This window comes from Bactrocera oleae, chromosome 4 (genome assembly GCF_042242935.1).
Source record: "Bactrocera oleae isolate idBacOlea1 chromosome 4, idBacOlea1, whole genome shotgun sequence".
NCBI classification, from domain to species: domain Eukaryota; kingdom Metazoa; phylum Arthropoda; class Insecta; order Diptera; family Tephritidae; genus Bactrocera; species Bactrocera oleae.
The window spans coordinates 28,140,647-28,154,801 of NC_091538.1; the positions used below are offsets into that span (position 1 = coordinate 28,140,647).

The following is a 14,155-nucleotide window of genomic DNA, read 5'->3' on the forward strand; positions in this document are numbered from 1 at the left end:
GCCACCTTGTGACCAAAAATTCTCTAAATCGAACCAAAAGTGTTCAAGCCCCTAGGTACTGAATATGTGGACCCCAGTACCTATAGTTGACTTTTTACCGTAAATATCGGCCAATCCACAAAGAAATCTCAAACGAGTATACCATTTGACTTTGCGAGAGTATAAAATATTCGGTTACATCCGAACTTAGCCCTTCCTTACTTGTTAAATTATAAAATTAACGAAATAAATTATACCATAAGTAGTACATGTATGCTGGGGAAATTCGTGGATCGATTTCACACATTTTCGGCATTAAATTGTTGTATATCTAATATTTTACGTTTATACGGAAGTTTGAATTTTTTACATAAAGTATGTTGGAGCTAGGGTCAATATATACCCGATAATGGGTACTAGGGCGGAACCAAAAATTTTATACTTTTGTAATTCGCAAGAATCAAATGCCAGGAAATTCCTTCAGGTGTGGCAAAGTTGAGAAAGAATTAAACATCCATTATTAAATGAAATCGTGATTAAATTACAATCAAACTTGGTATCTTCTTGACTTATATTAAAGGCCATAAACTTAGTCTAAGTTTTATTGCTTTATTTTAGTTTGCGTCAGCGAAAATGATATTAAAAAAACACCTTGAATTGAGATATACATAGGTATGAATGTGATATTAACTCGACTAAAGTGGCTAAATTTTATATTATAAGCTTGTGTGGAAAACGTCAACCAGAGAATCGGAATTCATTATAAGAAGGTGTGAGGTTTAGATCAAGGTATATACTATTTTCATTCTAATTCAGTGTCAAAGCACATAATTTTTAATCCGCGTGGCACTGCCCACATTTATGTGAAATCACATATCTCCGGACCTATTCTTATTATCCTGACATTTCTATATTACAGTGCGAAAAAAAGGCCGAAATCGGATTACACGCCTTCTTCCTAATTTTAAATTCGAAATGATTCTTACACTTTCAGTATACAAATCAAGCACCAATGAATATATTCGGATAAAACTTTGAACGAATAGTGCTTTTGAGGTATACCATCTCAAGTCTAAAAATTGTCATAATCGGGCCATAACTCTTCAAGCCTCCAGATACCGAACCTGGGGGCCTGTTGGCAACTTTTTACTGGAAATATCTGTCCGCTGACTTTACTCCACATATGTCTGTGATGGTATGTAAGGTACCTTAGTGAAACTCAGAGAGAATTATATTCAAAATTAATTGAACGTTTAATATTGAGTATCGAAAATATGTGAATTTAGTCTACGAATTACTCCCCCTTTCATGCTACATATAATAATTTTCGTCCTCCTAACAAACCATATGCCGAACATGTCTTTCAGTGTGTCTGTTCTACATTTATAAAATTGCTTGAAAATATGTGTATGCTAAGGCATACAGCAGTTTCAGAACTAATGCATTCGGCACATGCTTTTGTCTTTCTAATGATTCCCGAATTTTCACCTGACCATTCAGGGTGGACAAGTTTTTTTTTTAAATTATGTGGTTTACCGCTGAATATGATTGAAATTGGTCTAGACTTTGGTCTAAACCTTATATTTAAGGATGGTTTGAAAATAATTTTCGTTGACACGAAGTAAAATATGTAAATAAAGCTAAGTGAGTATATGACCTTCAGTATAAGTTAATAAGATAACAAATTTGATTACCATTATACAAATGGATTACAATCCATTCACAATTTCGTCGAACAATGAATGTTGAATTCTTTCGCAACATTTTTTAAGTTTGTATTAAATGTATTTCTTCGACTTTGAACTTTGCAAGTTGCAGGAGTATAAAATGTTCGGTTACACCCGAACTAAAGCCTTCCTTACCTGTTTTCAATACCATTGATATTACAAATAATGGATTCCCGTTGTGGGATCAATGTTAATATTGTAACGGATTTTTCTGTAAATCGTCTACCTTGTACACTGTTAAGTTCGATCACTGGATTGTTAAATAAAAGTCCCAATTTAATGGCTTTATTTCTAATTCAAACAACTTTACGCTTTACTACTCATTATCAGAATTTATACCTTACTTATACCTTAATTGCTCTTTACACAATCTGGCAGCCCTTACATAGTAGATATTTAACAAAACTTCGTCACTAAAACATACTGCCAACTACGAATTTCTGTATAGTTGATTGAGGTAATTTATGGTCAATTTGATTTTGTTCTACCATCCGTGTTCTTCACAATTTTATTTATAAAAAAGTACGTGTGGCACTCGGAGACTGCCGCGGTAAAGCTATTGAATACCATTTTTTTTATCAACTTATGCAATTATATTATAATTATTTATTTATTTTTTCTGCAGTGTTTTTTTCTTTGATATTAATTCAAATTCAAAAACATTGAATGTTATTTGTGTTTTTGAACACACCTTTCGATTATGTTTGGAAGTGTCTCAAATAAACTCTGGGCCGCAATATTCAATATATCTTTCAGAAACATGCCTAAAACCATAAAACAACATGACGAGTCCAAATAGTCCCAATTCTATGGCTATTTGAAACATCTAAATAAAAAACTATATAGATTATCCGTTAACTCTTAGACAAAAGAAAACTAAGAAGGTAGATGCTGAACCGGTTAACTTATTAAAAAAAATTAAAAGGGATTTGCTACTTAAATAGGATACATTTTAGATACGATTTTTGTATTAATTGTGCCAAATAGAACCATTTTATGGTTATTTAATCATAAAATTTTAACAAAATGAACGATATTAAGAGTTTGATCATCGAATTTCGCCTACATTTGTGATAATAATAAAATAATAGAGTATTCACTCATTTTCTTTCACTATTTTTCCATGACATTCTTCATTAATAAATGTTTATTCATATTTAAAACACTTTATACACATATTTTACGCGTACTCCCCGAACATGCGTTTGCCTACAAGCCTCTTTTCGCGACGATGGCAAAAGCTAAATATCATAAATTGAACAATTTTCTGACGTTACTTCTGGAAGCGAAAAGTGTCATTGACAAATATGGCAACATAGTTCTGGTCGATTTAAAATATTTTACCATTCACAAATATATATTTCCATGGCTCGCAAAATCGATATATAATATAATATATGCATGCTCATACATACATTTCGCATGAATCAATAAGTGTACATATTTACATACATATGTTGCATGTAGACAGATATACAAACATTACGCGTGTTTATTTTCGTTACGGAATTTCTTGCTTCAGTCTCTGTTCTCAAAGCCCGCGATAAAAGGTATACAATAACTTAATAATAATGTTACTAGTATTATGATTCCGAATACTCAATCATTTATTTTTATTAATTAAATTTCACATTTTTATTTGCCATTCAAAAAATTGTCTCTTTAATATTATTATTTTTGAATTACCCTGGTGTCTCTTCAATTGATGTGTTATGCTTGAGATATGCGAAATGCGATACGCCTAAAAGTATGCAAACGCTGAGCGGAATTTCTTGAGTGACCGAGCTCAAAGCCTCCGCTAGAAGCTATGCAATAGCTTAAGAATGTGTTATTCTCTGAGAAATATATGTCTATAAATTTAGAGATATATTTTCTGTGAAAATGCGGTTAATTTTTAAATACACTAGTTGTTATTTCATCTACAACTTTAATAAACTCGATATTAAAAAAAGTTTTTAAAATTTGATAGATTTAAATAGTTCTGGTAAGACATTTTGGTAGAAAAAGAATATTTAATGTTGGCAACAGTGCTTAGTGCCTTCTCGAATATTGAAACAAATATTGTACTACTGACAACAACCAAGGAGGTGGCCCTTTTGGCCCAAGACAGCCGGTTTTACGCTACCAGAATTGATCCAGATTTTATACGGACAAGGGCTGTTTTTCGGCGACCTAACCCTATTTGGATCGATGAGAATAAGGCTAAGATTTTTATCACTGGAGCAGTTCCTAGCGGCAGCGTTGCTCCGCATCCTCCTGACCCGTGCTGGCATTGAGTCCAACCATATATCGGTAAGGTGTAACATTTGCAATGAATGGAACCATCTTAAGACCTGCATCATCCCGCATCAATCTTCGCACAACGGCTGAGTGGAGTGTGTCGTACGTTGCCCCGTCCTGCAGGAGTATGCCCTCGTTGTTGTTGTAGCGACTCGACTGTTATAGGAACGGAGTCTGTCTCGTAACACCCTACAGTGGCGTCCCCAAACAACACCTTAAAGCGGTAACCGCCCCTGCGGGTTCTACAGCTACAACAACTCCCACCTACATGCCACTCCCTCACTCCCAAGATCAACCCTAGACTCCCGCTCAAATTTGACTATAACAATTTAACGGAACGGACTCTAGAGTAAGATCAGTTAAACAGCCGCTCATATCTTATGAGGTATGCTGGTTTCAACGTTATATGTAAGGATCGCGATCCAAATAATGGTGGAGGCAAGTCTTCATACTGCACAACACTGTGCCATATCTTCTCATCGATGGCAATATCGACCACGGGGATACTAGTGTTGAATGTCAAGATATAGATTTCCGGTCAGGCGATATGGAGCTTGAAATATTTAAATCCTGGCTGTGTAGCAATCGTAGGGAATGGAGCTGGCGGAACAGATAGACGATTCGACATTCTGCACAATGAATGGTGAAGCCCCCACCATAATTATGAGCACTTTTAATAGATCGCTGAATATTACCATCGCTAGTGGTGGTCTGATAAATAACATAACCTGGCGACCCATGCGAACTCTCACATCAGACCATCTGCCCATAATTATCTCGATCGAGAAACCTACCGGATTTACTTTTCTGGACAACCACACCTTCGTTAACTTTAACAAAGCTAACTGGGTCGGCTTCATAGAATTTACCGAGAGCACCTTCACCGCACTATCCATTTCTACGGACGTAATCATTGGCGAACGTCAATTCTGCAAGGTGATCGCAGCAGCTACTGCTCGCTCCATCTCGGCTGAAAGACTCGGGGAACTCCGCCCTGATTTCCCAGCTGAAATAGCTGTTTTAGCAAACGAGCGCGACATCTTACGCCATGCCGATTCCTGTGATCCCCGAGTAAGGGATCTCAATTTAGAGATTCGGCACATGTTGATGTTAAAGGAACTAACCAACTTTCTCAACCTGTCACACAACGCTACTTGAGGACATAATCCACGCTCCCTTTAGGACTGAAGAGGTAGACTATGAACTACCTGAGCGGTCACCAATCACCCGAATTGTTTCGACAACTAAATTCGCAGCAACCAGAGTCGCAACAAAATCCTCAAGTTGCTAGCCGCCAGCTCATGGGAAAAACACAAAGAAATGTTATTGGCAGCAAACAAGGCAATATGTTCGCCTGGATGTAGTGAAACGCAGGCGAAGGATCTTCAGACGTGTTAAAACACTGAACTCTGGACTATCACAGGATGCCTATACAGCGAGGCCCGTATGCTTCTAATTAAGGAACATAACGAGCTCCTCTTCAAGCACCTTTTGCTGGGAGGTTTTCGCATAAACCATCCTTGCAGTCGTCTGCATGAAGCAGACTTACCGTTAGATTACCTCGATGACAACCAACCTGTTCATTACCACCCAAGCGGGGATTAGATAACCGCTACAACAACAACAACAGTATATAGTAAAATAATAATGGATCTTCAAGGGGAAGACTTCAAACAAAATGTCAAATATCTCCCTTCCGCTTTTTTGCTCTTCATTCAATACTTTATAAAAAGTGTTACAGTGATCGGATTTAGTTAAAATATGCGCCGTTTTGTTCGATGATCTGTTTCCATCTAGACGGCAACTTCATAATACCTTCCTCGTAGAAGCCCCCCTCCTTATTTGCGAAGAATTCGGACAGCCACTTTTCACAAGCCTCTTTTGAGTTCAACTTCACACCACCAAGGGCATTCGCCATGGACAGGAACAGGTGGTAATCACTTGGCGCTACGTCCGGGCTATATGGTGGATGCGATAAAACCTCCTATCCGAGCTCCCGTAGCTTCTGACGAGTCATCAACGAAGTGTGTGGTCTGGCGTTGTCCTGGTGGAACACTACACCCTTCCTGTTGGCCAATTCTGGACGCTTCTGGTCGATCGCCTGCTTCAAGCGGTCCAGTTGTTCGCAGTAGAAGGTAGAATTAAGCGTCTGGCCATATGGGAGCAGCTCATAGTGGATGATTTCCTTCCAATCCCACCACACAGCAAAACCTTCCTGGCCGGTTCAAAATGGTTTGGTGACTAACTCCCATCTCCTGGGCGATGTCACGAGATGCCATATGCCGGTCTAACTCGATGTATTCCATGATTTGATCGGTATTTGTCGTCACAGGTCTTCCGCCGGCTGGCTTATCCATGGTGTCATTTTCACCGGCTCTGAATCGTCGAAACCATTCCTCCGCGGTTCGAAGTGATAGAGTACCATCCCCCAAAACACCATTAATCTCACGGAACGTTTCTCTAGCGGATTTGCCTTTAACGAAGGAAAACTTTAAAATAGCGGGAATTTCGGCGTTAGTGAACTCCATGTTTACACGTCTATAACTGTTGAACGCAATATCCAAACTAATCATGCATAGCGTTGTTTTGTAGGTTATGTCAAGACCTTTCAAATTATGTATAGTGTTGCCAGATACGAGCTCTGTAGCGCTTTGTACATAGCCGCGAAATTCAAAAGACAAAAAAGCGGGGAGATATTTGACAACCTTATATTTTATGTCAAGACACATAATTCGTCGAAAAGAAACAACATAATCCAGCTCTAAAATTTATTAATGAGGTCCTTTATAATGATAGCAGAGAAAGAGAAAAGAACAAGGTACATACATCGATGTGAGTTATCCCAATGAAACTCATGGAACATATTTTCCTGGCACTACGCCATACGGTAACAAAAATGTATAAAATTGCGTCAATACTTTCTCTAGCGCCCATATACCTAATATAATTCAACCATCTTTTCTAAATTTCCGTCCGCGATAATATATAAACCTATCATGTCCTGTGATAATCACATTATTTCAAACACGTTTGGAAATTACTGCACTAATTTTACATCCTTGCAATTAAAATATTTCTGTAAACACAATCAAATAATGTTAATTTTCAATGTTATTGGCAACCTTTATTTACATTTTTCATATGATGTTTATTCTGAAGCCAGATTTCTCTGGTATTTTCTTGATAGCATGGAAGTAAAACCGAGCGGTATTATAAAAGCATTGTCAAAGCAATTGAGCTGGCTTGCATTCTTGTATTCTTCATCATACATACATGAGAGCATTACAAGAGAGTTGGACTGTTTTTCTATATTGCTAAATTTATTTACTCTTGTACTGTAGTCTCAGGAGAGTTGTTTTACTTTATTATAGTTCGTAGATTTTTTCTGATTTCATGAAATTTTTCATTTCGTTGCTGTGCTGCTGCTCCCATTTTTAGTCTGAAGAGAATAATCGACACGACAAGTGGTGAATTGTAATTGTCCGTTCCACTGTGGTGAGGTGCTGGTAGGGCAGAAGCGAATTAATTTCTACAATATATTTTGTAAAAATTTGGTTAAATCAAATGTTTGAATACTTATAAATAAAAGAGTCGTCATAAAATAATTCTAATAAATTCAAATAAATTGGTAGTACAACAGTTTTAATTTGATATTTATTAAAAATGTATTGGTATTGTGTTAACCGTATTCAAATATTAAATTCAGTGGAAAACTTCCCAGGCAGCAACTGCAAATTATTTTTAGCCTAGATGGAAGTCTGTTTGGCTTTGCGAAAGCGTGCTCTTAAAAGTTCGGGCAAGTTCGGCAATCTTTATGGACGCTAATTTTAACTGCACGAATTCTACACGTTTGTCGACAAAATAAATACATACAAGCCCACCACATATGTTCATATAAAATTCAACATATGTACATCTACAAATGTATATCATAAAAATTGATGAGAATGGGAATACATGTTTATATATTTATACCAAATAAAGTCCATTAAAAAATCGCAAAACAAGAAATCATGTGTGTTTGAAGTGTAGCTATAATCTGCCAAACAAATAATTCTGACCAATTACAAAATACAGGGCCAATCAATTTATTGTAAATCGGAATAACAGTGAAGTGTAAATATTGTTGCATATGTATATATATGTACATAACCCATTAAGTATAAAATACAAAAATAACTATGTGGTATTCTAAAACAGTATATATATATTATACTACATCCGTTGTAAAGCCAGCAATTTATGAATGATATTCTCATAGAAATATAAAATAAAAACCTTACAAGTGTGGTAGATATGTACCTACTTACACAGGGTAAGGATATAACCAATATAAATTGCCCATTTTCAAGTTTTCTCGGTTTATCGAATATTATAGGAGACCACTGTTTTAGTCGTGATTTATGACCAGAATGAATGAATATAGTGTTATTTTTATATTCACCTAGTAAATTTAAGAGATGTGTTGAAAAAAAAAATTGTTCATTCGTCGACATTAATGTCTTCAAAATAGTCCCCATTTAAAATTATGCACTCATGCCAGCGCTTCTCCCAATCGTCGAAACAATTCTAAAACTTGATTTTGGGATAGGCTATCGCTCTTTCAGCGATACGCTTTTAATGTCATACATGCTTGTAAAACGACGGCTCTTTAATATTATCTTTATTTTTGAAAATAGGCATACCCATGTCTGGCAAATATGGAAGATGGGGCATTGTTACAGTATTTTTTTGGCCACGAATTCATTTTATACATTTCTTTTAACAAATTAAAATCGCCAAGCTCATAAAAACGCGTCCAACATTAGCAGTTTGTACTCTACAAACACACCGCTACATGAAAAATAGTATTCCACTCTAATAGTTACATTGGTTAAATTTTAGCACAGTATCCTTCGGAAATGGGAATGGGTTGATAGAAGAGGTTCTCCAGATTAAGAATATTTGTATATAACTGTCGCTGACTTATGGGTTATGAGTTTTTTGTATTTCCAGTTCATAAATTTATTTTCTGATTTCTATTGAGTTTCACACTTCTACCGTGAATTTTTCATATATTAAAAAGTTTGACATTTCTACTGTGAATTTTTTATATAATAAAATTTCACTTAATTGTTTCTACATATTTATTTAGCAATTATTATTGCAAAAATAGCCTTAATATAATATTTAATATTTTGGTCATTTATTCTATTAATTCACACAATAAAAAGGGGTTGCATACTAACAAATAATAGGTCTTACCATATCTACATATTTTGCAAACGAACCAAAAGAAATAGAGAAAACAAATTATACCCCTTTTGCAAGAAATAAAAAGTATCCTATTCGTTTTTTGCGTGAAACAACTTTTCGCATTGGTGGCCTTCGGCCGCGCTTAAAAAATATACGTCGTCAGTCCAACATAGGGTTTCATCAAGAGAACTGATATAATTCTGAGTTCTGTATTTGCGGTATATCTTTATTTTTCATTTATTATTATTTGCATGCAAACCTTTTGTTATAGTGTAAATGAATTTCAAATTTAAGAAAAGCTCGAATTATACTATATATTAGAATAGCATCCCTCGAATTCGGGGTAATGGCTATGATAGAGGAGGTTTTCCAGATGAATCAAATATATACATTTAGCTGCCGTTGACTTATGATTTTTGAGATATTTGCATTTGAAGCTCAAACATTCAACTGATTAAAGCGCGTGTTTCTTTGATTTATAATGAATTTTACACTTATATTTTTAACTTTTACCATATATCCAATAACACTTCACTAATACGTTTATACATGTTGTTTTGTGTCCATTTGTGCAAAATAACATATAGCTCAATATTTAACTTTGGTTCAAATTCATACAATAACAAAATGGTTGCATGCAAACAAAAAATAAGTGTTACCATACTTTTTGCAAGCGAATAAAAATAAATAAAAAATAAGGATTATACCGTCAATACAAAATTCATAATCGTTAATGAGTAACGTAAACTCTTTCAAAATTTCCTTTGTCTTCGTAAATCCCGGTGTTGGATCGACCAGCGTTTTTTTTTTTTGGAGCGCGGCCGAAGGCCGCTAATGGAAAAAGGAGTGAAATGCGAAAGAACTGAGCACATCCCGGTGTTGGACCGAGCAGGGTTATTCTTTTAAAGCGCGGCCGAAGTGAAGGCCGTCAATGCAGAAAGGAATTCTAAACGAAAAACTAATGATGTGTTATTCATTGGGGTGTTATCTGTTTTCTTTATTCCTTTTGGTTCGTTTGTAAAATATAAATAAGATAACACTGATTATTTGTTAGAATGCAACCCTTTTGTTATTGTGTGAATAAATAGAATTTAACAAAAGTTAAATATTGAATTAAAAGTTATTTTTGCACCATTAAAAAAAAATAATTGTGTAGAAACAAATTAGTGAAGTGTTAGTGGATATAAAATCTCCAAACATACTCAAATTTGTGATATGCTACTCTAAAATTTATCCTTTGAATTAAATATGTAGAAACAATTTAATGAAGTGTTTGTGGATATAAAATAAATATTTTAAAAACCATACGTGAGCGTCATCGTAGTAAGTTTCTGAACGGTTAACTATCCCTAGCACTCTCTTGAAACTTAACTATCTCCTGAAAAAGAGTTTCTTAATCCAAACTAGAAAGAAAGTTCTAAGTTCGGGTGTAACCGAACACTTTATACTCTCGCAAGGAGCAAAGCCCGGGAAATTACTTCAGGTATTGGCAAAATTTTATAGTATAGGAAGTATTGGTCCGATTCAACCCATTTTTGACACAAAGACATACTAGACAATTTTTAGTCTCAAGGTGGCATACTTTAAACGCATTATACGCAAAGTTTTACCCCGATACAATCATATGGAATTTAAAATGGTGTTATATGGGAAATAGGCGGGGTTGTAATCTGATTTCGCATTATAACATAGAAATATGAGATGAATGTTGTGTATCGAATTTGGTTGAAATCGGTTAAGCATATCCCAAGATATGGGCTTTCACCTAAAATTAGGCGGTGTCACGCCCACTGTATAATATTGAACGCGATTCCTATAAAGTCATATCATACCATCCCATAAATAAAATTGTATGTCTCTGGCGTGTTTAGTGCTTTATTTATCGCGCTTTTAGTAGTTTTTAACAGTACCGTTAAAAATTGGCGGTACCACACCCACTTTAAAAAAATTAAACTGCAGATAACCCTCCCTAATGTGATCCTGTGTATCAAATAACCTTCTTGTATCTTATTGTGTAGCTTAGTTATGGCAATTTATTATATTTATATACCGTTGTCAATTAAGGGGCATGGCCACTGTAGAATTTTCAAAAAATCAATGCTTTATAATCATGAAAATAAGTTGATTTGTAGCGAGGAAAAAGGTTTCAAACAACTTTAAGCGTATATACCAAGCCCACCTCCGGCTCAACTATAGTTATATGTTAAACTTTAAACGTGTTTTTTCCAAAACTTTATTTTTCCAATTGGCGAGACAAATATCTTTGGCAATATTTATCCAATCGACTTCAGATTTTCAGATTATCTTTAGAATTACATTTTTCATAGTAGAAATATGTAAGGAAATTTCAATTGATTCAAAACAGTTAGGAAATTATAGAATAAGAATTATATTTTTCTGTTCAAATACCTATAAGGTTTGTAGGAATCGATGTTTTAAAATTTCTCTACGTACTTCTATGGGCATTGTTATGTAGATTAACGACGTTTCATTTATTTTGTCCCGGGACGACAATTGTGGATGCTAAACGTATCGCCGCGGCGCGCTTAAAAGAGAAACGATCCAAGAGACATTGCACGCATAGCCAAAAACAATAACTGAAAAAAATAATTTTTCCACTGCTTGAGGTTCAAACTTATTAAGTGTTTCATTAGTTCTGTAAATAAATGAGTATATCGCGAAAAAAATAATCAATCTGCAACATGATTTTATACCCGCTACAGTGGCCATGCACTTTAACGTCATTTAGTATAAATGCCACGGGAATCTGACAATAGTGTATCAGTTCATCACCCCATATGATTAATATCTAATAACTACTCTGAATCAGTGTTCACATCTTGAAGTGAGGCGATTATCGTACCAGTAGCGTAGAATTATCGTACATGAAGCGAAATTATCGTACTTTTAAAAAGAGTGACAAATATAACTAAGAAATATTTTATTTTATCTCAATATATACCATGCAACATTTTACATATAATCTTCAATTCAATTCAATCTTAGAATCTTAAAACTATTAGTTATATTTGTTTCATATAATTTCTATTAATACTTAAAATTCCTCATTTGGCATTAAAATACTATTAAGCTCTTCCAGATCCGAGTCATCATACAAGTCACAAAGTTTTTTATTCGTAGATTCTGATGTAGTTTTTCTTTTATACATTAAGGATTTGTTCAGACGATCATACTCGCTTTGCGATGGTTCATATGTTGTGCAATTAACTTTACTTTTTACTCTTTGTTTGGCTAAAAGAATACCATTAACAGTTGAAACCATCATATTATTTCGAGTTTTAGTTTTAATTAAATTAATGTGGCTAAATATGCGCTCACTGTCAGCATTCGAATGTGGAAGCGAAATTACATTTAACACAAATTTGGAAACATTTTTAAATGACATTCCCTGATCACCTTCTCCGCAGTCCATTATTTTTGCCCAAAAACTATCAATTGGATCTGTAATTTTGATGATTGTCATTTTTCACTTTACAGCTACAGAGTGTAAATGATAGTTTATAGCCATGGAATTAAAGTTTTCGATTGACATACTTACTCATTAATATAAAAACACAATCATTTAATTCAATTTTAGTCGTGTTGAGCTTCCAGTTACAGTTTTTATACTCTCGCAACCTGTTGCTACAGAGTATAATAGTTTTGTTCACCTAACGGTTGTTTGTATCACCTAAAACTAATCGAGTTAGATATAGGGTTATATATATATAAATAATCAGGATGAAGAGACGAGTTGAAATCCGGGTGACTGTCTGTCCGTCCGTCCGTGCAAGCTCTAACTTGAGTAAAAATTGAGATATCTTTATGAAACTTGGTAGACATGTTTCTTGGTACCATGAGACGGTTGGTATTGCAGATGGGCGTAATCGGACCACTGCCACGCCCACAAAACGCCATTAATCAAAAACAAATAACTTGCCATAACTAAGCTCCGCAATAAGATATAAGACTGTTATTTGGTACACAGGATCACATTAGGGAGGGGTATCTGCAGTTAAAACTTTTTTTTAAAAAGTGGGCGTGGTCCCGCCTCTAAAAGATAGGAATCAAATGTTTTTAGCACTTCTATTGATGGTGTGAAAATAGTTGAAATCGGGTGGCAACTCCGCCCACTCCCCATATAACGGTACTGTTAAAAACTACTAAAAGCGCGATAAATCAAGCACTAAACACGCCAGAGACATTAAATTTTATCTCTGAGATGGTATAAATTGGCTTTATAGGAACCGCGTTCAAAATTAGTCAGTGGGCGTGGCACAGCCCACTTTTAGGTGAAAACCCATATCTTGAGATCTGCTCAACCGATTTCAACCAAATTCGGTGCATAACGTACTTCTCATGTTTCTATGTCATAGTGCGAAAATGGGCGAAATCGGACTACAACCACGCTTACTTCCCATGTAACACCATTTTCAATTCCATCTGATTCTTTCACTTTCCACTATGCAAATCAGGTAACAATGATTATATCGGGGTAAAACTTTGCGTGAATAATGCAATTAAAGTATGCCACCTTGCGGCCAAAAATTGTCTAAATCGAACCAAAACTGTTCAAACCCCTAAGTACTAAATATGTGAACCCCAGTGCCTATAGTTGACCTTCTACCGAAAATATCAGTCAATCCACAAAGAAATCTCAAACGAGTATACCATTTGACTTTGCGAGAGTATAAAATGTTCGGTTACATCCGAACTTAGCCCTTCCTTACTTGTTTTCAATTACTTTTTTAAATCTTGAACGCGAGCACGTTAGTTCAATACAATAACAAGAATAACAGCCAACATTCGAACACTAAATATGCAAAGTCTGTGAAGTCTGAACATAATCGAAATCAAACCACAATATCGATATTATTTGTTCGTTGAACGAACCAGTAGATGGCGTTGTGAGCAAAAAGACGGAAAAAATATTT

General features: G+C 35.1%; 1 protein-coding gene and 1 long non-coding RNA gene across 21 annotated transcripts in view; one reads left to right on the top strand and one right to left on the bottom strand.

The window, feature by feature from the left end:
- Positions 1-7,079: 7,079 nt before the first annotated feature.
- On the bottom strand, positions 7,080-8,987 carry LOC118682520 (uncharacterized). The gene is made up of 2 exons (XR_004978343.2): positions 8,855-8,987; positions 7,080-7,515 (listed from the first exon to the last, which is right to left on the bottom strand). It is a non-coding gene; the product is annotated as an uncharacterized lncRNA (long non-coding RNA).
- The window catches only part of LOC106619525 (ryanodine receptor), a 60,328-nt gene continuing 53,376 nt past the window's right edge, over positions 7,204-14,155 (top strand). For 12 of the 20 annotated variants that reach the window (XM_070108643.1, XM_014237640.3, XM_036371463.2 and 9 more), the window contains exon 1: positions 7,204-7,492. The gene's annotated coding sequence lies outside the window, so the exon portion shown is untranslated. The remainder of the gene's footprint in view (positions 7,493-14,155) is intronic. The other 8 variants (XM_014237641.3, XM_014237646.3, XM_036371467.2 and 5 more) reach the window with 1 other exon arrangement.